This window comes from Falco punctatus (assembly GCF_963210335.1).
Source record: "Falco punctatus genome assembly, chromosome: 22".
NCBI classification, from domain to species: domain Eukaryota; kingdom Metazoa; phylum Chordata; class Aves; order Falconiformes; family Falconidae; genus Falco; species Falco punctatus.
In genome coordinates this window covers 324,935-350,756 of record NC_137602.1, presented here as the reverse complement: position 1 = coordinate 350,756, position 25,822 = coordinate 324,935, and the positions used below count along the sequence as shown (strand labels likewise).

Below are 25,822 nucleotides of genomic sequence, written 5' to 3'. Positions count from 1 at the left end.
CTGGTGTTGGGGAGCCACATTCCGGGCACAGCAGTCCTGATGTGGTCCTGTGGTGGGTTAACCTTGGCCCAAAACCTACCAGTGCCCCAGCTGCTCATTCACTTCCCTGACTCAACAGGACAAGGGAGGAAATAAACCAGCAATGCTCATGGGTCAAGATAAAGACAGAGAGATTACTTACCTATCCCTGTAATGACCAATTAGATGTTGTCTTGCCAAAGGTCAATTTCATTTATTGCCAATTCAAACAGATTTTGATTATGAGAAACAATGTCCAAAGTATTATATGACCATTCCCTTCACAGGTCCTTCCAGGGCCAAATTACTCCATTGCTCCCAACCACCTAATCACCCACACCCTGAGAGGCGCCGGAGGGATGTTGAAGAGTGGGCTGATAGCACAGAACGCCTCTGCTGCTCCTTTCTGCTCACAATTCTGCCCTGCTGCAGTGTGGGTCCTCTCCGTGAACCCCACTATCTTTGCAGTGTTCATTTCATTCTGTTTTACTTGTGTTCTTGATACTCACAGAATGGCAGAGAAGTGTTGACATTGGAAGAGACCTCTGGAGATCATCCAGTGAAACTCCCCAGCTGAGGCACAGCCAGCTCAAGCAGGTTCTACAAGGCCTTAGCTTGGTAGGGTTGGAAAATCTTCAGGCACAGACACTGCACAACCTCTCTTGGCAACTCTTCCGGTGGCTGATCATCCTCAGAGTCAAAAAGTGTTACCTTGGTTCAGATGGAATGCTGCATACATTAATAAGACTCTCAGAGCTTTCACTTCTACAGAGCGAACAGGTGTAGAACTCTCACCCTTTCTTCCTGGGAAAGATGCTCCAGTGCCTCCCACCCACTTTGTGGCTCTCTGAAGAACTTGCTTTAGCAGATCAACAACTTTCTTGCCCTGGGAATCCCAGCCCTGGACACAGCTCTGCGAGAGGAAGGAAGGGTCACCTGCCTCCATTGACCAGTGATGCTTTTCCTAATGCAGCCCCCGCAGCTATTGCCTTTGCCATGAAGGTGCATCAATCATTGTTCAACCTCACCTGCTTGTCCTCTGTCATCACCCAAAGGTCTTCTCTGCATAGCTGCTCTCTGGCTGGCCTGCCACTGTTACCGAAATCTCGGAATGAAGAACTTATCAACACCAATGTGATGTAGATAAGCAGACACTTCTTTATTGACGGCCGGGTGCGTGAGCGAGTCCTCTCACGATCAATGCACACCAGGTCCCAAAATCAGATTCCATATATAGAACTTATTCATACATATTAATTAATTATTCATGCATAATCATAACGTTTCCCATAAATCATTTACATACTCTCCTCCTATATCCGATTCTGCGCAGTAAAGCTTAGAAAGGTCTAGAAATGGGTCTGGGGTACGATTTGGGTCGGTGGTATATGAGTTGGTGGTCGCGATCTCCCCCTGCCGGAATTACCTTTTACTAAAGTTCACGGTTTCTTGGCAGGCACCTACAAGCTGTTCCAGTCGACTCTCCCCAGTTCCCATTCATCTCATATTCTGACGTTTCAATACACCTCTGCGTACAGAAGACTGGTTAAATACAAAGGAACCTTTCAACCCTAAAGTTATTACCTATGTTTTAACAATGGTTCCAGGCCCTTCTTCTAGCCTTGGTACAGGACGTACAAAAGATCTCATAGCAGCTTTTACTGTGCAACTATAAGTTTCATTAAAAATATTTCTTATCCTTCTATTTTTCAATTTTATAAAATGATTTTATAAAATCAATTAATCAAATAAAGTCAATCAATCTTAACTTATTAACAAATCGATAACATTTCCCCCCTTTGAAAGTGTTGAAAATCATTATTTCAATACTTTCACATTATTCATATATCTTTTGTTTCAACATATTTTGGTAATGGATCATGTCTTGATAAAATAGTTGGTACTTCTCTCATAATCATACAATTCACTGCAATTCTATTGGTAAACTCTTTCTTCAAACATGCATATACTAGCATGCTCATCAAAAAGACAACTAGTAACAGAAACAAAGTTTTAATTATAGATTGTATCCAAGAGCTCAAATTCCATCCCAGTTTGTTAAAAATTTTCCCAAGCCAATCTTCTGACATATCCTTTTGAATTGCTTCAGTTTCTTTTTCAATTTTTCCCAATAGGTCTAGATCATGTTCCACATCCTGAGTAACATTTGGAATGTGGATACAACAGTGGTCCAATTTATCCTTGAGATATCCACACACTCCATGTTCTTTAAGTAGGAGCATGTCTAGTGTCATTCTATTTGTAAAGTCATTCTGGAGGTCGCCTGTAATTATATATTCAATTCCTTAAACCCCTTTTTGTTAACGTTTGCTAATTTTTCCACTTGACCAGTTAACTGATAGAGCCATGCTCTGTTTCTATATGAAGCTATAGGATTTAAAAGTGATTCCAGTGCCCAACCAGTTTTCACTCCTGTAAATGGTTCATTCCAAATATCATCATTTATCTCAGATCTCTTTATTCGTTTCAATTCTAAATTCTCTAGGGATCCTTTAAATGGTGATTTCTTTCAAACTGGGCACAATGTTGGCATGCCTAAAGTGATTTGTTTCACCTTACCATCTAACGGTAAATGTGTGGTCCAGGTTCCATCACTTAATGCTCAAACTAAATGTCCTGGACTTCAAATAGTAGTTTTACTCCAACTAAACAAAGTTCCTTTCCTAACTGTAAAAGTGCTGGTTAAATTGAGAGTGTTCTTAAGACCTCGACAAAAACAACCATATTTTAAAACAGCAGCCAAAGGAGGGATTCTTTGAATTATTAAGTCTACATAGTTACAATCATACACTTTTTCACATTTCCACCATGGCACTGTTTTATTCTCTTTTTCTCCTAATGAAGTTGATCTGTCATTGACCCAGGGTAATACTGAAAAAACTTTTCCATTCTAGGTAAAACACCAAGAAGTTCTTGCCATATACTGAAAATGAGAAAATATGGACATAGACCATATAGAGTCCCATTGTTCTACTAATTGGGTACCTTGGCCAGTTTTGTTACACTTCCATTTCATGATACTTCTGCTCACATTGGTTTTAAGTTGTTTATCATAAGAACACCATCCTAACTGGAGATTTGGACGCCCCGGAAGAAGAACTCAAGCTATGGCACTAGGTCAGGATCCTGTTATAAAATCATAATTCAATAGTTTGTTGGTTTTTTTTTTTTTTACAATCTCTTTCTTTACCTGGCGACTTCCACTGTTTTCTAGTGACTTTCACTTGTTCATACCATTGAGTCACTGGCCTCTGTTCACAATAATTGGTTTCATTTTTATGGTCCAGATTAGTCAGATTCATAGTTAAAATTCCCCATGGAATAGATTCACCTACTGCCCTTGGTATTGGCAAACAAGCAGTGATCTGCATGACATTTTGTAAATTGGCAAATTCTTTAGTCAATCCTACCAACAAATTTTCCTCAGCCATTTGTTTGGGAATTTCAATCACTTGTTCTGTTTCTACTTGTCTTTTGTTCCTGTCTAGCAAGCCAGCCCATGATCCGACCAACATTACCAACCAAAAGAAAATCCAAAACCCAATCATAACCTGATATGAAAAATTAGACATGTTTCAAAGTAAATTTTAAAGTCTCTGGGTCACGATTAACAATCTTCCATGGAGTAGATGCTTTATTCACGGTGCTTTCTTCGCTCGAGTATAATGTATCCAAGCATCCGATTCTGCAATTTTGATAGCTGTAAAAGTGGTTAACAGTATCTGGAAAGGTCCTCTCCAGTGCTCCTGCAAAGGTTCGGAGGTCCAGGTCTTCACATAGACATAGTCTCCTGGTTGGAAATCATGCACTGAATTTTCCACGGGTAAAGGTCTATTCCAAATTACTACACTCCAAATCACAGCCAAAGTTTTCCTTAGAAAAAGCAAATAGTTATACACATCTTGTTTTCCTTTTACATGTATGTTTAAATGTGGTTCTAGAGACTCATATGGTTTTCCATATAATAATTCATAAGGACTGACTGAGGTTCCACTCTTTGGCTGTACCCTGATTCATAATAATGCCAATGAAAGTGCCTGAGGCCACTTTAGACTGGTTTCTTGACAAATTTTACTTATTTGTAATTTCAAAGTTTGATTCATCCTCTCCACTTTTCCACTAAATTGTGGTCTCCAAGACGCATGCAAATCCCAATTAATACCCAACACTTTGCTAACACTTTGGACTACTTCAGCAACAAAGTGTGGACCTCTGTCAGAGGAAATTCCAATAGGAACTCCAAATCTCAGAATTATTTCTTGTAATAACCACTTCACAACCTCTTTTGCTTGTGTGGTGTGACAGGGAAGGGCTTCTGGCCATCCTGTAAAAGTATCAACCCTTACCAGGATGTACCGGTACCCATTTTGTCTAGGTAACTCTGAAAAATCTACTTTCCAATAAACTCCAGGTTCTGTACCAGATTTCAGTCTACCCATTTGAACCTTTTTCTTAATCACTGGATTATTTTTCAAACATACTTCACACTGCAGTTACCATTTTAGCTATTCCCAACATCTTAACTGATATTACTTGCTTTTGTAAAGATGTTACTAAGGCTTCTGCCCCCCAGTGACATTCTTGATGTCTTGTTTGAATTATCTCTCTCATCAAAAGAGGTGGAATTACTACTTGCCCGTTAGGAGTTACCCACCATCCCGCTAAGTTTTTCTTAGCATTTAATAACTGACCCAATTTGTCATCTTCCTCTAAATATCTCGGTTTTTCACTGGGAAGGGTTACTGTTTTAGAAGGAATTATTGCCATTTGCAATGCTTGTTTCTTTCTTTGCTACCTTTTTTTTTTTTTTTTTTTTTTTTTTTTTTCTATTCTATCAGCTAAATTATTCCCAGCTATTATTTTTCTATTCCCAATCTGGTGTGCCTTACAGTGCATGATTGCTACTTGATCTGGCTTTTGAACTGCTTGCAATCATGGTAAAATTTCTGTTTGATGCTTAATGTTTGATCCTTGAGAGGACAATAACCCCCTCTCTTTCCACAAAGCTCCATGGACATGCACTACCCCAAAGGCATATTTTGAATCAGTCCAGATATTTACTCTCTTGTCTTCGCTTATCTCTAAGGCTCGAATTAAAGCAATGAGTTCTGCCTTTTGGGCTGATGTGGTACTCGCCAATGCTCCTGCTTCTATAACTGTAGTCTCTGTTGTTACCGCATATCCGGCGTATCGGACTCCTTGTTCCATAAAGCTGCTTCCATCAGTACACAGTTCCCAGTCTGGTCGCTCCAACGGCACATCCTTCAGATCTTCACGACTGGAATAAACATACTTGATGGTAGCCAAGCAATCATGTTCCAGTCGTCCTTCCTGTATGTAACTTAAAAACACTGCAGGATTTACCAGGTTACTTGTCTTTAGAATCACATCATCTTGTTCAGTCAATACCACCTGGTATTTCATCATTCGGCTGGGGGACAGCCAATGTCCCCCCTTCTGCTCTAGGACAGTTATCACCATGTGTGGAACATAGACTGTTATTGTTCTTCCCAAAGTCAATTTCTGAGCTTCTTGTATGAGCATCACTGTTGCAGCCACTGCTCGAAGGCAGTTTGGCCACACTTTACTCACTGTATCCAGTTGTTTAGAGAAATATCTGACTGGTCGTTTCCAGCTTCCTATCCTCTGGGTTAACACGCCCAGTGCAAGGTGTTGTCTTTCATGTACAAACAGCTGGAAATATTTGGTTAGATCTGGCAGTCCCAAGGCAGGTGCAGACATTAGGGCACGTTTCAACTCTACAAAAGCCTTTTGTTGTTGTGGGCTCCATACAAAGGGAGAGTTCTTCTGGGCCTCGTACAGCGGTTTAGCTATTAGCCCATAGTTAATGATACAAAGGCGACACCACCCAGTCATTCCCAAAAATGCTCTGAGTTCATGAATATTTCTCGGCTCAGGTATACTACAAATAGCTTCTTTGTGATTTTTTCCTAATTGTCGTTGTCCTTTTAAAATCTCAAAGCCAAGATATATCACAGTCTGGCAGGCTATCTGGGCTTTCTTCCTGGATACCTTATACCCATTTAGTCCCAGGAAATTCAAAAGGTCAATAGTCACCTGTATACAAATAAATCTTTCTTCTGTAGCAATCAATATATCATCCACATATTGTAAAAATAAATGTCCAGGTCTTGGTTTGTCCTGTTTCCAGATTTCAAATTCCTTTGCTAACTGATTTCCAAAAATAGTTGGACTGTTTTTAAATCCTTGGGGTAATCTAGTCCATGTCAGCTGCATCTTTTGCCCGGTTTGAGGATTTTCCCATTCAAAAGCAAACAGTTTTCTGGTTTCCTTTTCCAAAGGTATACAAAAGAAAGCATCTTTTAAATCAAGCACTGTAAACCACTGATAATTCTCCCTCAATGCTGTTAATAGTGTATAAGGGTTTGCTACTACAGGATAAATATCCTTTACTATTTGATTTACTGCTCTCAAGTCTTGTACCAGTCTATATTCACCCGAAGGTTTTCTGACTGGTAAAATAGGAGTATTATACTCAGATTCACATTCTTCTAAGATTTTATACTCCAAAAATTTATCAATCAATTTCTTCAATTCCTGTCTCACTTCTGGTTTGATTGGATATTGTTTCATTCTCACTGTTCCTGCGCCTTCCTTCAAATCTATTTTAACCGGTTCTGCTAGTTTCAATTTACCAGGAATATTTGTTTCCCATACAGTAGGGATCACTGCCAAATCCACCTCCGGTGGAATTTCTTGTTCCTTTACCTTTTCTTGTATCATCAGGATTTCTCCCGTTTTTGACTCAGGTATTTTCAAGAAAAGTTCTCCTTCGTCAAAAACAATCTGTGCATTTAATTTGGATAACAAATCTCTTCCTAAGAAGGGTATCGGACATTTTGGTGCATACAAAAATTCATGTGTAATTATCTTATTTCCAAATTTCAAATCCAGGGGTTGCAGGAATGGCCTGGTTTTGTTCCAATTTTTCCTTTACAGATATTTAATAAAAAAATGCCGCTCCTGTATCCACTCCCAACCTCACAATTTAAACAACATTTTTTTCCACTTTCTTATTATGAGAAGTTATAGCCATTACCAAATTATCTCTAATAGTTAGCTTACATTCATCCTGCCAATCCTTTCTTTGTCTTAAGTAAAAAAACAAATCCACATCTGGCATTTTATTCATTTCCCTTCTCTTTTACAATACAGCATTAACTGCAAAATAGTGTTATAATTCAGTGTCCCGTTCGTGGGCCACTTTTCCTGATCATCCAATATACACAAAGGCCACCAATTATTACAATACTCAAATTATTACAATACTCAATCATCTGGCTCTTTTGCAGATCATCCTGTAAATTTCCCCAACGTGCCAATAAACATCCCAACAAAGAATTTTTCGGGATTTTGTCATTTACAGCAAGATTACCCATGCTTTTACTTTTAAACAACCGAGTTAACTTAGTTGCCATGGTATAATTACTCACAGTACAATACACAATTATTCAACTCTGTCACTCCGATCCGCGGATCCACACTCCACACTCGCTTTCGTGCTCAATTGCACGTCTCACCCTTACAGCCACACTCACACTTTCCCACAGTTACTTTAAAGAAACATATAACACAATATTATACCTCTTAATTTCCTTCTTAATACACAAACTCACAAAACAACAAAGGACACCAAAAACTTCTAACTTCTTGTTAGAGGCACTACCTTAGAGAACACTATAGCATATAGTTTCTCTTGTCTACACTTTTGTCCAACCCTGCAATAGCTTTCGCTTATGTCTTACGGGCAGACGCCTAGGCTTCCACTTCCACAAGGATCCTTTTAGTCCAACCCTGCGCAGCTTTCGCCGCATCTGACAGGCAGACTTACTCAGTGGGACTCCAATCTACTGGTGGGACTCCATCCCACTCCTTACCATACACTTATTATAGTGGGGCTCCTGCCCACTTCCTCTAGTGCACGCACTTACTACAATTAAAAAAAAGAAGTGTCTTACCCAAATATCCAGGGAACGTCGCGAAGAGCCTTACGGATCGGGGATCGATGGGTATCCCCGAGAAATCCTCGGTGCCGGCCGGAACCGATCAGGTCCCCGACTCCTCCGGTCTCCTTCAGGGAGGTCCCATCTGGGTCGCCAAAACTGTTACCGAAATCTCGGGATGAAGAACTTATCGACACCAATGTGATGTAGATAAGCAGACACTTCTTTATTAACGGCCGGGTGCGTGAGCGAGTCCTCTCACGATCAACGCACACCAGGTCCCAAAATCAGATTCCATATATAGAACTTATTCATACATATTCATTAATTAATCATGCATAATCATAACGTTTCCCATAAATCATTTACATACTCTCCTCCTATATCCGATTCTGCGCAGTAGAGCTTAGAAAGGTCTAGAAATGGGTCTGGGGTACGATTTGGGTAGGTGGTATGTGAGTCGGTGGTCGCGATCTCCCGCTGCCGGAATTACCTTTTACTAAAGTTCACCTTTTCTTGGCAGGCACCTACAAGCTGTTCCAGTCGACTCTCCCCAGTTCCCATTCATCTCATATTCTGACATTTCAATACACCTCTGCGTACAGAAGACTGGTTAAATACAAAGGAACCTTTCAACCCTAGAGTTATTACCTATGTTTTAACAATGGTTCCAGGCCCTTCTTCTAGCCTTGGTACAGGACGTACAAAAGATCTCATAGCAGCTTTTACTGTGCAACTATAAGTTTCCTATAAAAATTTTTCTTATTCTTCTATATTTTAATTCTATTAAATGATTTTATAAAATCAATTAATCAATCTAATATAATCAATCAATCTTAACTTATTAACAAATCGATAACAAAGCTGCGTCCCGTCTCTTCATTCGCCGCAAATTGGTGACCCCGACGTGATGCGTTTAAGGATCTGACGTGAAGGGCTCTCGAATCGCCTATCTGAGCGACATGCAGCGAATCCCACAGAACTTTGAATGATCTGCTGAAAGGAAGCGGGAGCCGGCCTGAAATCCCTCCGGAGTTGAGAGGTGAGCTGTGGGAAATCCGTAATGGGGAATCAGGTTTCATCCCCAGAAAGAGACATATATGGACTCATGAAGGGTCTTCTAGTCAGATCAGGGAGTCCGTGCCTCAGTCTCCTCAAACGGTGACCCCTATGGTGGTGTCCCGAAGCCTTGGAAGAATAAGGACGGAAAAAAGACAGCTCGTGGAAGAGGGCTGCGTTCCGGGGGAGACGGCTTGGCTGAACGATTGTCTGGCTGTCTGGACCAGGCGGGCAACCTAAACCCCGAGGATAACACCTGTATTCATCAAGGCAGGTGAGCAGCCAAGAAACTTTAGAGACTTTGAAAGAATGAAAGTGTGTACATACAGCAGCCAATTGTATGATGCTGCCGTGGAGGGGAACTCCGTGTCAGGAATGCATTTAGCACCTTGGTGGCAAATTCTGACTACTCTTTGCCAAGTGTGGACTAATTCTACTAACGGTGCTAAACCAGAGGAAGCTGTAAATTCCACCGACAGCGCAACTCTTCTCAAGACACCGTCAGCGATGGCAATTCTGTCCACACCTCCTCTGCCCCCAAAGCTTCTGTCACTGACTGCAGCGACCCTCGCAACACAGGACCAAGCACGGGAACAGGACAACTCGGACAATGATTCCATTGACACTGATAAACCTTTTGATCCAGGTTGATCCTATAGATCTGGAAAAGGAGGTAGACCTTTCCCCCACCCCCTTGTCTCTCCTGATGCATTGATTGTATTTTTGGGGAGGGTAAAAGGGAGTCTGAGGGACTGGTGACAGGAATGCAAGTGGGAAACACTTAAGTGATGGGTTTTGGGAGTCGCTATGGCATGTTCAGTATTTTGTCAGACAAATGCCACTGCAGAGTGGCAGCCTGTGCAATACGAGGCTGTTAAAGGGTTAAGCAAAGCAGTGCGGGAAGGGAGGATTCATAATACATTTGCTATGTCCCTTCTTGAAGTGATGGCAGAGCCTTGTACACTCACACTGCATGATTGGAAGTTATTGCTTTGTATGGTACTAACTGATACAGTATATGATGTGGTTATCTGATTTTTGTGAGCTATGTGTAGTGGCCTTGATTGAAAACCTTAATCGGGGAATTGCTGTTAACTATGAGCAGTTGGCTGGAGAAAATAATTGTGCCGATTCTGTGACTCAGGCAAGGTATCCCAGGGACAACTGTTTGCAAATGAATGAGATGGCTATTAAGGCAGTCCGGATGCGGGAGTCTTGCCACAGTCTTGCAGGGTCCTGGAGAGTCACTAACTTTAATACTAACTTTATTGATCGGCTTCAGAACATTTTGCAACAAGTCGAACATCAGGAAGCTCAAGGGTTGCTTTTAAAACAACTAGCTGTGATAATGCCAATGAAAATTGTAAACGGGCAACTTTCACAATCGCAACCCCAACATGTGTCAAATGATTGTAACGCAGAACTCACAGCAGACTGTAACTCTCAGGCTGAGTTCTGGAATGCAGCATAACAGATTTTTGCTTCTTTAATCTCTTCTGTAAGAATAGTACACGCTCTTAACTTGCTTAGTAAATTAGGCTGCTAGCTTGCTAAACAAAGTAATACTACAAATACTATTTTTTTTCTGGCTTATTAACAGATGTTGATTCTGTCCATCATATGTTGCTACAGAACCGAGTTGCTATTGATTTTTATTATTAGCACAGGGACACAAGTGTGAAGACTTTGATAGGATGTGTTACGTGAATCTGAGTGACCACTGTGAATTAATTTACAAAAGTATACAAAACTCAAAAGCCTTAAAACAAAGATCTGCAACAGAGCCAGGGGCGGGATGCCTTTGGTCTCTTCTCACGGCTGGGAAACTTTGGGCCATGACTCAAAAGTATTACAGGATTTATTATAATTATCTTTAACCACCTTATTGATGTTTGCCTTATGTCTCCCATGCCTTTTTTTTCCTGTATTCAGTGTTTAGTTGATTGTAACATAAAGCAGGTCGTGGTCACCCAGCTACACACCCCCTTTGCCTCGTCGCAATTAACAAGCAAAAAAGAGGATAGAGAATGTCTGAAGAGAGAGATAGGAGAGGAAACTGGAGAATATTTGACCTAACAAGAGATGAGAGAACAGCTAGGTATTGTGAAGGAGAATAGGAAAGATAAACATGGTTATCTAGTGTTTAATAGGTGTCTGCACGCTTGTAGAGATATATAGCTGTGTAACGGCATGAATGATTCCTGCCCTGAGCCTGGTGGAGCATACAGCTGTGGTTTGTGTGCGGGCTCAGAGATGTAAATAGGGGCTTCTCTGTTATGGTAAAAGTGTCTCTCTTTGCATAAAAAAAGAGGGAATGAAGGGAATGACCCCAGAGGTATGTTCAGAGAAGGCATGCTATGTTTCGAACTTTTTGACAGAACCAGTTCTTGTTTGGTGTGCCCTTCCACCTATGTATAATGTTAATCCAAAAGAAGATGATACTGTTTACACTTTGAATGTCGATCATTGTCTTTCTGTAGATGCTAATGTAGTAGGAGGCTATGATGGGAACGTGTCGCAGCGGTCCTTCTCTTATCCAGAGTAACAGCAGGGAAAGCATTAAAGAGTTAAATCACCTTGTTTGGTAGGCAGTTAAGAATGTGAGTCAAAATTGCCACTGCTTTTTGTTGTTGGTTCAAGGACATGGCTGTGAGGATTTTGATGGTATGTGCTGCGTGGATTTTAGGTGCCCCATTGCATTAACATGTTATGAAAATCTTTGAAAATGTCAGCCTTTTTGGCATCCATTCACTCAATTGGCAGTATTGTTTGTTTGCTATTGCCTTGGTTGCTGTCATGTTTGCAAGGGCCCTGCAGAACATGGCAAGCCTGGTACTAGCTGTTCAAAAACAAAAAGGGGAAATTGTAAAATTTTACGGATCAGAGACAGTGGGTTATTTTGACACTGATAAGATGTCTTAGTTGCTTTTTTATTTGTTCTATTACTTATACCTTGTTTTTACTCGTTCGGTTTCAAAGGTTCTTTTTGTGCAACAGTAAGGGGGAGATGCAGGAGCGGGCTGGAAACGAGGACCATGCGTGGCAATCAGTTAGCTGAGGGGAATGTGCTCGAGCTTGTCTAGAGAACAATTAACATGATGAGGCATGTTTGCAGAGCACAGGGGAGTGGGGGACGGATGGCACCAAGGATGGCACCAAGGAAAGGTAACACCTCGCTGTTAATTGATGGCAGCTAACTAACCACCAATCGGGGATTGCCTAGTATGCAAGGCTTAGCTTCAAGAACCAATCTGTTTAAAACGCGCAGCTTCTGAAAGTGTATAAAAACTCGTGCTTCTGTACAATAAATTGACATTTGCTTGCATCAAGCTGCGTCCCGTCTCTTCATTCACAGCAGAGTTGTGCATGGGGTGTGTTTGGAACATTTTGTCACCAGCCGACTCCAAAAGTCAGCGATTCCCCATCTCAGCCCAGAAAGCAGGTAGAACCACTTTTGTGGTGCCTTTCATCTGGCTACCGGGGCAGTGTAAGAACTACCAACAGAACTCCTTGCTGGCACCTTCTCTGGTAGAACTGTAGATTGCATGTACCAAACCCTTATCCTGACCATGTCCCTAACCCTAACCGTAACCTAACCTATACTTTAACCCTAACCCTAAAGCTACCCTTGTAGGCTGCCCGAGCGGGGGCCCCCACCCCTGCCCTTCACCCGGCAGGGCAGCCACCGAACGCCTCAACAGGCTCAATGCCTGCCTAGTGGGGCCCCCCACCATCACCCTGACCTGGCAGGGCAGCTACCAAACCCCCCCGACAGACTCGATGCCGCTCTAGCGGGACCCCCACCGTCGCATTCACCCGGCAGTTCAGCCACCGAACAGCCCCAACGTGCTCGATGCCGGCCAGCGGGGCCCCCACCATTGCCTTCACCCGGCAGGGCAGCCACCAAACCCCCCCGACGGGATCGAAGCCGCCCGAGTGGGGCTACCCACCACCACCCTGACCCAGCAGGACGGCCACCAAACCCCCCTGACGGGCTCAATGCCCGCCTAGCGGGGCCCCCCACCGCCGCTCTGACTCTCTCCTCTAATGCCTGAGCAGCCCAGTATTTTGAGCAGCACACAGAATAAACTTTCTTAGTAGAAAATGATACCAAGTTAGTCTGGTGAAGGATAGGAACAAGAAGCATTACTGACAAACCTTGTTACCCGCACCCTTACAGCATGCTGGCTAGACCAACAGATCTTGAAAACACGCACCTGTAGCAGCCCTGAAAGGCAGCGAAAACAGCATCTCAGCTCTGCGGATAGAACCCAGATGCAGATGACATTGCACAGGACAATTAAGGTAGAAGCTGATCATGCACCAGCTTTTCTCCAGCAACTGCTTACCAGCAGGGTCTTGTCCCATAGGAGGCAGAAGGTGTCAGACTCCACATTTGCTGCGGGCTGATGTGCCCAGCACATCTGCAGCCAGGTCACAGCTGCTGCCTCTCTCACCCACCCAAAACCCTTGCAGAGGGAAATGGAAGGGCACTGAGCATCCAGCCGGTACCTTCAGCCCTCGGCACCCTCTGTCACCAAAGAAAAAAAGAACAGGGCATGGAAATTATACCCTGGCACCAGGACCTTCTTCCTAGAGGCAGCCCTCAGCTGAACTGCTGAGAAACAGGTACCTACAGTTTCTCTTTAGCACAGCCTCAAGGCAGATGCCTCCTTGCAACCCTCCTCCCTGGCTGCCACTCCCACCGTTTTAATTAGGTGCTAATTTCTCCCAGACAGGCTCACAATAACTTGCTGGGCTGCACACCAGAAGATGGCTTCAGTTTCATTTCCCTAGGACTAGAAGACAGAAATTTCCAACCCTCTTTGGAAACTTTTTCTTTCCTGGCTGCTCTCCCCAGCACTGAGAACTCCTTTTACAAATGATAGCTCGTGAAAGATACACCTGGGATTAACTACCCTCCCCGGCAGTTAAACGCTTGCCCTTTGCAATACTTCTTAGAGAAATCAGCAGTCGGGGGCGTGGAGTGGGGATTCCACCACCGGCTTGCTTTTCCTCCCCTTGCCCGCCCGCAGGGGCTGAAGAGGCTCCTGAGCTGCCCCCCCCCCCCCCCCCCCCCCCCCCCCCAGCATCTACATCAGGTAGTTCTCCTGATTATATGGAAGCGAATGCAACAGATACAAACCTGCAAGTTGTGATATGTTTGACATTAATAAATGTTAGTGAGAGTCGAGCAGTCAGGTAAAGCCCATTCAATCAAAACGTGCGTTACTGCAGTACTCCAAAACCCGATCAGGATGATGAAGTGGAGCCCATTGTCTCGTATGTGGGAACTGTATCTGTGGTAAGTGATGGCTGAGGAGGCTTTAGGTGTAATGGTGGAGAGGTTGGTGTGATGTCATAACGCAAGGGAGTCACTTCATCCTTGAATCTATGTATGGTATAGTAACGAACAGGAATTGAGACATTATTTCATGTCATTAATGAGACAGATGCTGGAATATTATGCTTAGTTCAGTTCTCAGAATCTTAAGTTCTTGGAAAACGGTATGTAACACAGAGAAGGAGCATAAAAGTTGAGCTTGGGAAAACAGGTTGTACAGTGCAAGAGTTTCAAATTGGTGTCCTTCAAGTTTGCCTGTAAGGTAAGAGATCATCTTAAGTTAGTTGGTGTAGTATTTTATAAATTGATTTTAACAGGAACTGACATTTATGCAGAAGACATATGTGAAGAACCTATTGCTGAACACTAAAACCATTCACATTTTAAAAAAAAGTGAAACTGAGATCTAAGTGAAGGCAGTTAGCCACTGAAACAACTTCTAAAAGAAGTAGAACATCTGTCCCCTTTGCTTTTGCATCAAAACTGGATTTGTTTCTAGGTGACGTATTCAGGTCTAAATTCAGCCCAAGTTACAGGTCTCTGAACTACAGCGCAGAGAACCCCTCCATAGGCAGCATTCTCAAACGAGAAATAAATGCACGTATGATTTTGTTACATATACAAACACATAACATTAGGCATTATATGTTGGTGATGTGGTAATGTGATGGCTATTTAACAATGATCCTGGCTCATCAGGAGAAACAGGATTTCTCTTGTTTGGAGATAGACGCAGCTTTGAGGTCAACCCATTTCTTCAGCCAGCTTACATTTTTCTGGACTCTTCAACTTCAGCCACGGCAATTAATCTAAAAAGTAAGCATCATATCTTTCCCTTTTCACCTACGCAAATACGATTTTTAAAAAACACAGAAACAACCAAAGGAAAGCGAAGCCGGATACCTTTAATGATATTCACAGAGGAGGAACGTATCACTTAGTCCTCAGAGCAGACTTTAGGGGACAGAAACAGCAACCAATTGTTACCAGTATTTATACTGGCTAGTGCTAGCCAAGTAGGAAGGCCTCATTCTGTAAGAGTACTTGGTGATACCGAGGGTCTGCTAAATGGCATTTTTGCTTCCTCCTTTCATCCAATTCAGTCACCATAATTCAGAAAAACCTGCCCAGCTGTTTTTCTTTCTCAGCATTCGTTATTTTAGATGCCATCCCTATAATAAACTGTGCAGTCTATGTTAGAGTGGCTGCAGTACCCATTTCTTTCCGCTAGATGGCAGCAGCTCTCCAGCCAAACGAAGGGCCCGCGCCCCATCCCAACTAAAGGCGGCGCATGCGCAGAACGGGCGTGGCGCCTCGGGGCGGGGCTTCCGGCTGCGCACGCGGCCCCGGGAGGCGGGGTCAGCGCCGGGAGCCCGGGAGCCTTTCGGGCCGGGCCGTGCGGCGGTGCGCTGGGGGAGCGGGCGGGCTGCGGGCGGCCGGGGGCCGGTGGGCGAGCCCGGGCGCGGCCGTGGGGCAGCGGCCGGCTGGGGAGGACGTGGCGGGCCGGCGCTCGGGAGCGCCCGGTGCCGGCGGCGGGCGGGCTGAGGCGGGCGGCCCGGCCCGGGCCCGGCGGGGCTGCCGGCGGTTCTCGTCTCCCCGCCAGTGACGGTGGTCAGCGGGCTGCTCGCGATGCTGCCTTTTTTTTCTCGGAGCTGCGCCGCTACCTCAGCGAGGAGGCGAGGAGCGGCGGCGGGGCGGCCCCGGTGCTCCCTTGTGGCGGCGGGGCCCGGGAGGGGGGTCGGCCCGCGGCGCCCTGCCGCCCCCCCGCCGCCTCCGGGTGCCCGGGCAGCCGCCGCAGCTCTGCGCGGGGCTTTGTCTTTCCCCCAGCCGCCGGCCTGAGCCGCGGCAGCCGGCTGGGGCAGGGGCTGCATCGGGGCCCGCGGTAACGCTGTCGCGGGGGGCGGCTCGGGAGCCTCTTCAGCCCCTGCGAGGGGCAAGGGGAGGAAAAGCCGGCGGCGGTGGGATCCCCACCCCTCGCCCCCGACTGCTGGTTTCTCTAAAAAGTATTGCAAAGGGCAAGCGATTAACTGCCGGGGAGGGTCGGGAGGCAGCAGCTCAGGGGTCTCGCTGATCCTGTGTCGTGACAGTCAGCCCCTGGGCCGGAGCCGCCGAGGGGAAGAGGCCTTTGGATTTGCTTCCCAGTGAAACGGGGCTCTTTTGTTTTTTCTTTGTACCTAGGTTCGTCCGGAATTGTACGTTGACAAATCAAAAGGAGCTAAACTGAAGGTCGGTCTAGATGCTACTTTTCCACATGAGCCTTGTGCTTGTGAATCGGACTGCTGACTGCGGAGGGATATTGGACTATAACGCCAACGCCACATCTTAGCCTTTCTCCAGCAGTTGTAAAAGCAGAATGAGCGTTAAGAATCTCATTACCTTTTAACTAAATTCAAAACAAAGTTGCGGGATGAAGTGTCTGGAAGTCCTGCAGGTCTGGCTGGGTATCGCTGCCGTGCGTGTTATCTGCCTGTCTACTGATCATTCCTGCCTCTTGTTCTGCTGTGGTAATTCCTCTGGGTAATGCGTTGGGCTCTGAATGTAGCGCATCCTGACTTCCTCCTGACCCCCCGAGATGTTACCGGTCTTTGCCTTCCTCACGTTTCACAGGGGGTGGGAAGGCCAGAGAGGCTGGAAGCCTCGGCTGTTGTGTGCGGAGAAGCTGTCAGCCTTCTAAGAGAGCATGTAGCCAGCAAGCGCGTCGTGGTGCTTCGGTACCGAGCTGATACCACAGGCCTCCATCGTTTTGTGAAAAGGGATCACAAGGAAATGTGCTGATGTTGAAGGGGGTAAGAAGTAGGAGGCAGCTTTCAACCAACTTTATGTATAACTCCTGTGTTCCTGAAAATGGTTCTGGGCTTTGAGGGGTTTGCTTTAGGATTTTTGTCTTAAGCGCGTCTACCTTTCGGGGTAATGCTTTCTTGGAAGTTGGAAACGGTCCTTCTTGAACACCAAACCAAACCCCGTACCTGGGAGGGCCGTTTAGGGTGCTGCACTGTGCGTTTTATTCCCTGTCGGTCACTTGGCCCTAGCCGTACATGCTCTCCTGGTTTGGCACGTTCTTACCCTGCTGGCTGGAAGTTTCTGTCTTTTTACTTCCTCAGCTTGCTACAGGCCATAACACTTGTGTGTTCATTGACCGCTTTCCTTGCTCACTGCTTTCAGATTTGAGCATCGGTGCCATAACAGGAGAGCAGCAGCTGGACGTAGAGCACTATCTGTTTAAACAATGCTGGGATAAAGCTGCCAATCGTGTGACTCCAGAAGCCAACAGACACGGTAAGATGCTATTCTGTCATTCTTGGATGGATGCTCTCACAGCCTTTCCATCACCGTATGCCTGCTATGAGATTCATGGGAACAAGGGATGGCTGAATTCACAGCGTTTTAAACACCACAAACTCTTGAAAAGTTTATAGGACACAAGTCTATTACACTGGCAGATCAGACAAGCTCCTCTGTGTGTGTGTATATATTATACTCCGTACTTTTGCGAGGCAAGTCTTTGCCTTGTCCCTCTGAAACTGGGACAAGGACTCATTGATGCGTTTCAGGAGCAAAGCTGCTGAGTGAACAGGCTTTTCCTACTAGAAATCAAGCAGCTGCTCTGGCAAAACCTGACTTTGGTTGCATCTTTAAATCCTAGGAGGCTGACAAACGGGACGAGCTGGTTAAAGAGCCTCTCTCCAGGGAAGGCTCCGCTGACTTGACCCTTAAGCTCTTACTTGCGTCTTGCTACGTTTGCTTTGTGTGTGTTAATGCTTACCTGATTAATAGATGTCAGTTGGTTTGTCAGTTACAAGTTGGAGTAAGTGGTCCTTGGCTACATAAACCTCTCCTCTGCATTTTTTGACATGTTATGGCTTTCTGTTCTTAAAGCTGAAAGGCTAAACTAAGCCAAGAGCTGAACAGTGGGTAGATACAAGAGCTTCTCCTGTTGTCACAGAAGTGAGGTGACAGCGTTCTTCCTGTTGTGTCACTTAGCAGCCTTTCTGTATTCAGAGGCTGTGGCGTTAAGGATGTAATGTCTGGGGTCAAACCCCACTTTTCTGTATCTAATTCTCTGTTACCACATGTAGACCTCCTGCCTTACTTGTGTTGCCAGCCTCCACTGGGATTACTCGGTCTGAACCAGTTGCTCTCGCTCCTTACATTATCAACGGAGAGGAAGGGAAACTTTCAGGGAGCAAACAGTCTAATCCAGAAGAGCCATTTGGAAAATGATCAAGTTGCATTGCATGTAACGAGCAATTTCTTCTGCTGTCTGGAAAAAGGACGTGGCTAGTTTGATTTCCATCACCAGCATGGCAGGTTAGATTGGAAGTGGCCACCCATCTTCATGAAATGCTATGATTATCAGTTTCTGTTAGTAACGCTTGATGTTCAGTCAGTTATTTAAATGGCAACTATAGCAGTACTGACTGGTAAAGGAAAAATTTACACAGACGTGGGTACCGCTGGGATTGCTTTATTTGCGACTCAGGGCTGGGCCACCACCCCAGTGATGGCAGAGAGCAAAGGGATACGCACAGCTTACACTTAATCAGATCATTAGTCAACATCCAAAGTTTTTAGAAGTTTCCTTTGGTCCTGTCAGTTCTGTGAATCCATCACCTGACCGTCCCAGTTGATACATCTGTTCGGTTTCGGTCTCTGCCTCTGTTCCAAGCTCCTCCTCAGATCGTGATCTCTGCCAGCTTTAACTCACACGCTCCTTCAAGCGCGCTTAGTCTTTGAACAAGCAATTCCTATTCAAATATACCAATTTTTTTAAAAACACCTGTGTTTCTGAGAGCACCTGTTCGCACACACTGATCACCCGTTGCTGCTCTGTTCTCCCGCTGATTAACTGGACTGGGTTTTAAACCAGCCTTGGATTAGGGCTATGCTAGGGATGAGGCCTGGTTCTGCCACTTAGCTGCTTCAGCACTTTAAATTTCCTAATTCAAAATACGTTTTCTTTTAACAATTTCCTCCTTTTGTTTTATTATTGTGTACCTGCAATAGTTTAATAGCTAACATATTTCCAAGTTCTTACTTGCAATGTTGCTACTAAGCCAGTCACACAAGTTACAGAACATCGCGTTAGTGCAATCACAGACACAACTATAGAAATCACAACAGGTATTGTAAAGGTCAGTTTCTTTAACCACCTTGATAGGTCAGGGAACCAAGATATTAATTCCTTGGTACCAATATGCATGGTTTCTCAAATCTGAGAAAGAATTCTGCAAATACAATAAATATTGGGTTACCTGTTCACCTCCATCCAACAAACTTGTCTTTGCTGGGACATAAGTTCCTGGTACTGCTATAATCCTTCCAAAAAGAAGTTCTGCCGGAGAAACTCCAATTGGCTGCCTGGGAGTGTTTCTTATATCCCATAAACCCAAATTTAAAGCTTCAGTCATTTTAACCCAGTCTGTTTACAAACTGTGACTAATTTCTCTTTGAGTGTTCTATTCATCCTCTCTACCTGTCCTGAGGATTCTGGATGATAGGGAGTGTGTAATTGTGATCGAATTCCTAATGAATGATAGATCTGTTCTAATATAGCTGCAGAAAAATGAGGTCCCCTGTCAGAATTGGATAGCTCTGGAACTCCCTGTCTAGGAATGATTTCCTGCTTTTGAGTCATTTTTCTGAGCAGGGAAAGCTTCTGCCCACCCTGACAACTGATCAACAACACGTAGGTATGTGAACCCCGTTACTTTAGGCATTTCGGCATAATCGGTCTGAAGGTTTTGAAAAGGATACTTCGTCGCTGGAGGTGGCTTTCCCAGCAGTGTCTTCGTTTTTAAACAGGCAGATTCTTACATAGTTGACAGCTCTCGCAAATTCTTTTGGCTGCTGCGTAAATTCCAGGTGTTGCCCACAGTCATTGGATTTTGAGAGCAATACTTTCTGGCCCTCCATGTTGTGCTGCCAGTGAGTGACGGCTCAGGAACACCTCTTTGGAAGTAGCGGTTTACTTCCTAACAGCCACAGTCCCTCACGTTCTTGTGCTCCCGGTTTCTCCCAGGTTTGTGTTTCTTCTTTGGGTAGATCTTCGTAGAGAGTTCAGCCTTATCCTGTTCAGTCAGAATCGGAGTCGTTGCTCAAATCACTTGCCGTGCAGCCCCTTTTGCTGCTTGATCAGCCAAGGCATTTCCTCGAGATACACTGTCTTGGCACTTGGTATGAGCCTTTACGTAAATTCAGTCCATTTCATTCACCCTCCCTTGATTTTTGTCATTTTGCATAGCTTAAAGCTCCATCCTCACTTGGGCACAATGGTGCAGATGCCTGAAAGCCATCCAAGCCCCTGCCCAGTCAGTGGAGAGGAAGAGGCGCTCCCAGAAGCCCTTACTCTCAGCGTGCACATCTGGAAAGGATTGGGGTTTTTCTGATATTACCTGAAACTTTTTATCCTAGTATCAAGATGAAGGGAATTGGGGTACTTGAGCAGAAGTCTGATATAATGGTTCTCAGTTCAGACTAATTTCCTCACAGGTTTTTTTTTTTTTTTTAATGGGAAGATGATTTATCTGGCATCTCACCAGCACCTACAGCAGCACCCACACTGATCCAAACTGGTTACTTACTCTGCATTTACTATAGCTTTTCTGCATGTCATAGTCAGTATGGAACCTCTTTCTTCTTTCCGGATCCTCCATTAACCACAGGCTTGTAATTGCAGGGGAACGGAGGGGGTTGCAGCTGTCCAGTATTTTAGGATCATAATGAGGGACCTTATGAATGGACAGCCAATGTCTATACCTTAAAATGTATTAACATGTGCTTAGGGGTTTAGGTTTTGTGTTACAGCAGCTTGCTGTACATTCTGCCTGCGTAGGAATGGATAAAATCTTGGTGATTAAAAGCCCATCTTTAGGTTTATAAATTCAGTACTTGCCTCCTAGCGTTGCCATTGAGCTCCTTAGAGCACACTGCTCTAATGCTGCTCAGTAAAAGTATCAGTGACAAACCTTATTCTGTAGCCAGTAGGGGTTATTTAGTTGTTAAATCCGTTAATCATTAGCTCTTAATAATTATATAATGCATACTTACCTGCTATGATGAACATCATGATAATTATGAATTAGTTTTTATTAGCTAATTCTTATTTATCTGACATTTTGGTATCGGAGCTCATGCTGGTTGTTCAAATTGTTTTCCTCATTCTAGGTCCTGTACACGCTTTGTCACAGGAGTTTGTACCATCGTTGGAGGCATATTTCAGGTACTGCATCTTTCAATCCTTTTTTCTTTCTAAATTGTGAACATTTGCCATCTTTTCCTAAAATCTGCATGGCTGATAATAAATCCCTGTTTGATGGGGAGAGATAATTTCAGACTTGGAGGGAATATAGCATGTTCCGTAGAGCCATGGGAGTGGCATCAGCATAATTAGTACTGCATGCTTTCAAGATGCTGTGGATGACTTAAGACCTATCATAATATTTTACTTTGATGCTCTAAAGGACATTTTGTTTTCAAATAATGCAGTCTTTCACATACCATATGAATGTACCTGTGCTGTTTTCTTGGCCAGCTTGGGTCTGTAAGCAAACAGTTGCTTTCATGTGGAGCTAAAGCCAGTAGATTCCGTGAACCCAGGTTGCCACGAGCATAGCCATCTCAAGAGGTCTCTGAATGCATTCCCAGACACGGGAGCTCCAGTGAGTGCTCTGCAGGATCTAAAAGTAGCCCTCACAGCTACATGGGGTCCCGTAAGGAGAGGCTGTTCCTGCAGAACTGTTTGAGTGTCTGGACTTCGCTCTCAGTGTTGGCTTCTGAACAGCTGATCAGCGTCTGCTCAGCTCCATGTGTGTGATGGAGCCCAGCCTTGGTCCAGCCTTGCGCTCCAGGTAGTAACCCAGGGTGCTCTGAAACACAGTTATAGAAGGGCCAGCCTGGAGACCTGGTCAGCAGATCTTACTGGACCCGAGAAGTCAGCTTCTGTATGTATTGTGTAATACCTTTATCTGCAAGGTTCTCCCGGCACCTGAGGTGTCACAGTGCTCAATTAACCTGATACTATGGAACAGAATTTCTGTCTGTAACAAATTTGGTCATCTTTATTTCCATGGCTGACTCAAGGAGAGGCTTTTGAAACTTACTTTCGTGACAAATGCAAGTGCCCTGTAGCACTGACTACCTTTGACAGCCGGTTCATGCTGCCGTAATGCCGTGTTCTGAGTCTATATTCCAGAGAAAAGATGAAATGGTGGCTGATACAGCATCCTGGCTTGTATCAGAAATAGTGTAGCCAGCAGGACTAGGGAAGTGATTGTCCCCCCTGTACTTCTGCAGTGGAGAGACCACCCCTTGGATCCTGTGTGCAGTTTTGGGTCCCCTCACTGTAAGGACGTGGAGGTGCTGGAGCCTGTCTGAAGAAGAGCAATGAAGCTGGTGAAGGATCTAAAGAACAAGTCTGATGAGGAGCAGCTGAGGGAACTGGGGGTGTTCAGCCTGAAGAAAAGGAGACTCAGGGGAGACCTTATTGCTCTCTACAGCTCCCTGAAAGGAGGTGGTAGCGAGGTGGGGGTCTGTCTCTTCTCCCAAGTAACAAGTGATAGGATGAAAGGATTCTTCAAGTTGCGCAACGGGAGGTTTAGATTGGATATTAGGAAAAACGTGTTCACTGAAAGGATTAGCAAGCACCGAAACAGGCTGCCCAGGGAAGTGGCTGAGTTGCCATCCCTGGAGGCATTTAAAAGTTGTGTACATGTGGCACTTAGGGACATGGTTTAGTGGTGGACTTGGCAGCGTTAGGTTAATGACCGGACTTAAAGGTCTTTTCCAACCTAAACGATTCTATTCTGTTCTAAAGAAATCAGTTGTGTAACAGTTATCCTGTTACAGGATCAAATTTATTCCACAGGTAGAGATAATTTTGGGGCAAGACAACCACAAAAGGCAGTCATCTGAAGCGTCACTCAAAGACCAGACAGTAAGGCCAGTCATTCTGTATTCTACAGTAATAAACAGAAGACTCAGTTCCCGTTCTAGTGGCTACTCTTTATATAGCATTGAAATGTGTGTCTTTAAGTAGGGCCAAGTAATCACTTACTTATTCCTTAGATTGAGGTGTTGCATAAAAGAAAAAAGAACATGAATCTTCACAAAGGCACTGAAAATACCTTTGCTCACTGGCACCCCGTGTTCCTTCCATGCAGGAGTTCAGGGTTGCTGCCCCGATGGATGCGGGGTTGTTTGGGTTTCACAGTGCAGTAGACCCATTCTAAACTTTTCTATGGTCCCAAACAAGCACTGAATTAACAGGCTCCTTCAGTGCTGGAGAGATTTGGGGAAAATACTGCAGAGAGAACTAAAGGCATCGGTTTGTTTTGCTTTGTGTCCTTCGTGGGTAAACATTGCAGTCTTTGATAAAGCATGTCCATCGAGGGCAGCATCGGGTAGGGTAGCTTATTCTTAAGGATGCTGTGAAACGAGCAAGAAATAGGAAACATGCCCTTGGCAAGCTGGGTCAGTGCAATAACATGGCATAAAGCTCTCAACATCAGCTTCCTTTCCAAATTAATTACACTCATCAGTAATCACATGCGACTCAGCCTGTCTCTTTTTTACTTCTGTAAGAGAGAGCTTTTTCTGGAGAAGCATAATCACCTCTGCCCTAATGAGCTGAGGTTGTTATTCTTGTGAGCAGCAGCTGTTTTCTGTTGAGGTGGAGCGGGAACTCCTTTCCACTAACAGAAGGGTTTGTGTTTTCTTTCTCTGAGAGTTGTTCTCTCTTCGAGGCATGTCTGTCTTGATCCATATGTGGTTTTTTTTCTCCTTTTAGTGGCAGGACTCATTGGTTCCTTGATCTGTCACTCAGCACGTGCCATCCAGAAGAAAACTGAACCAAGGAAGACAACATAAATAATGAGCTCACCCCCTCCAAAAAAAAAAAAAAAAAAAAAAAAAACAAAAAAAAAAAAAAAAACAAAAACAAAACACAGCCCTCTTTTAGGAGAACTAAACAGGTTTTTTGAAACACAAGTGATCTTCTGAGTACGCAAGAGAAGAGGTTTGGAGTTACCATATGGCCCTGACCGCTCTTATGTTACTGTGCCGTCGTTCTTTGTTTGGCATTAATTTGAGAATGGAACTGCCTGAACCTTGCTGCTATAAAGCTTAGCTGTCTTGTCTGGCTTTGCAGACCCTGCTGTAAAAACCCATTTCGTGCCAGGCCGTGTTCATCTAGTTCTGCACCCTGCTCCCCAACCCCCCAAGAAAAAAAGAGATGCTGGAGATACTGCATTCTGTTTGCCTCCAGGAATAATGTACTGTATCGTCACGAGACCTGGAATGGATTGAATTTGCCATCAAATACTCTTTCTAGCAAGACCATCTAGCTTTTTTTTAGCTTTTCTTAAAGATGTCTCTGAGTGTGGTGATGCTGTATGCCAGACCTCTGTGAAAATGTGCTGAATCCCACACACCTTCCTTCCAGCTGTTCTGGGCGACGCGGTGAGCCCTAGCACTTGCGACGTTCTTACTGTGCCGTGGAGCCTTGCAGTTGCTCCAGATTGCTGCTCTTGTGAGAAATGCAAGCTGATGTCTCAGCAAGAAAAAGTGCTTGGAGTTTTAATTGATTTTTAAATCGGATTGTGTTTTTCACTTCCCTTCTGTTTGTATTTTGAAACAAAGTCCATCCTCTGTGTGTTTTGGTAAAGCATTTAGAAGAAGAATTAAATTATTTAGACTAACCCTGGTACTGAACTGGAAATTATAATTAAAAAACATACCTGTATTGTGGCAAAATATGTAGGTGCAATAATCATGGTGGGGTTGGTTTTTTTTCTTTTTAATGATCTACGTAAGTGAGTAAAGTGCTTGGTACGTGAAATTATATTAGGAGTCATTTGAAAATACTGAGGAAAAATAAAATATTATGGAGGCAATATTGAGGCAAAAATCGTCACTCTTAAATCTCAGCTCTGGATTTGCTGTGGTATGGACTCTGAACTTGGTCCAAGCAGTTGGTCCAACACTGCACAGTGAGTGTGACAACCACAGGATCAGAAAATGCAGAAGAGAAAGCTATTTTATAATGCATTTGAACTTGATTACAAACCAGGGAATATAAAAAGTGGTTTTTTCAACTGGGAGGAGAAGCAGTTTGAGGTGTCTGTAAGAAGTCTGATTAATCTCCAAGCTAGAATACTGAAAGAAATGGATTTGGGGAAAAAAAACCCAACAAACATTTGAAACAAGGATATTTAATGAATCCATCGGGTCAGGATCATACGAGTACCACTACAATGTGAGGAAGTGATATAGTATCTGTAGATTACATAAGGAGCAAAAAGTGACTTGAACAGCTTCAGTCCCTCAGCAGAGCACACAGCTTTGTAACTAAATTCGAAAGAATAATCGGGAGGGGGAAGATGAATTGAAATAACGCAGC

At 44.2% G+C, this 25,822-nt stretch overlaps 1 long non-coding RNA gene across 5 annotated transcripts; it reads left to right on the top strand.

The window, feature by feature from the left end:
* The first annotated feature begins 15,795 nt into the window (after positions 1-15,795).
* Positions 15,796-25,318, top strand: LOC308056040. 5 transcript variants are annotated; one of them, XR_013924684.1, is made up of 5 exons: positions 15,796-16,653; positions 17,035-17,213; positions 17,590-17,703; positions 21,592-21,646; positions 24,212-25,318. It is a non-coding gene; the product is annotated as an uncharacterized lncRNA (long non-coding RNA). The 5 variants fall into 5 exon arrangements; XR_013924685.1 differs by lacking the exon at positions 15,796-16,653 and adding an exon at positions 18,530-18,735 and having other exon boundaries at positions 16,665-17,213; XR_013924687.1 differs by lacking the exons at positions 15,796-16,653; positions 24,212-25,318 and adding exons at positions 18,530-18,735; positions 22,720-24,205 and having other exon boundaries at positions 16,665-17,213.
* The last annotated feature ends 504 nt before the right edge of the window (positions 25,319-25,822 follow it).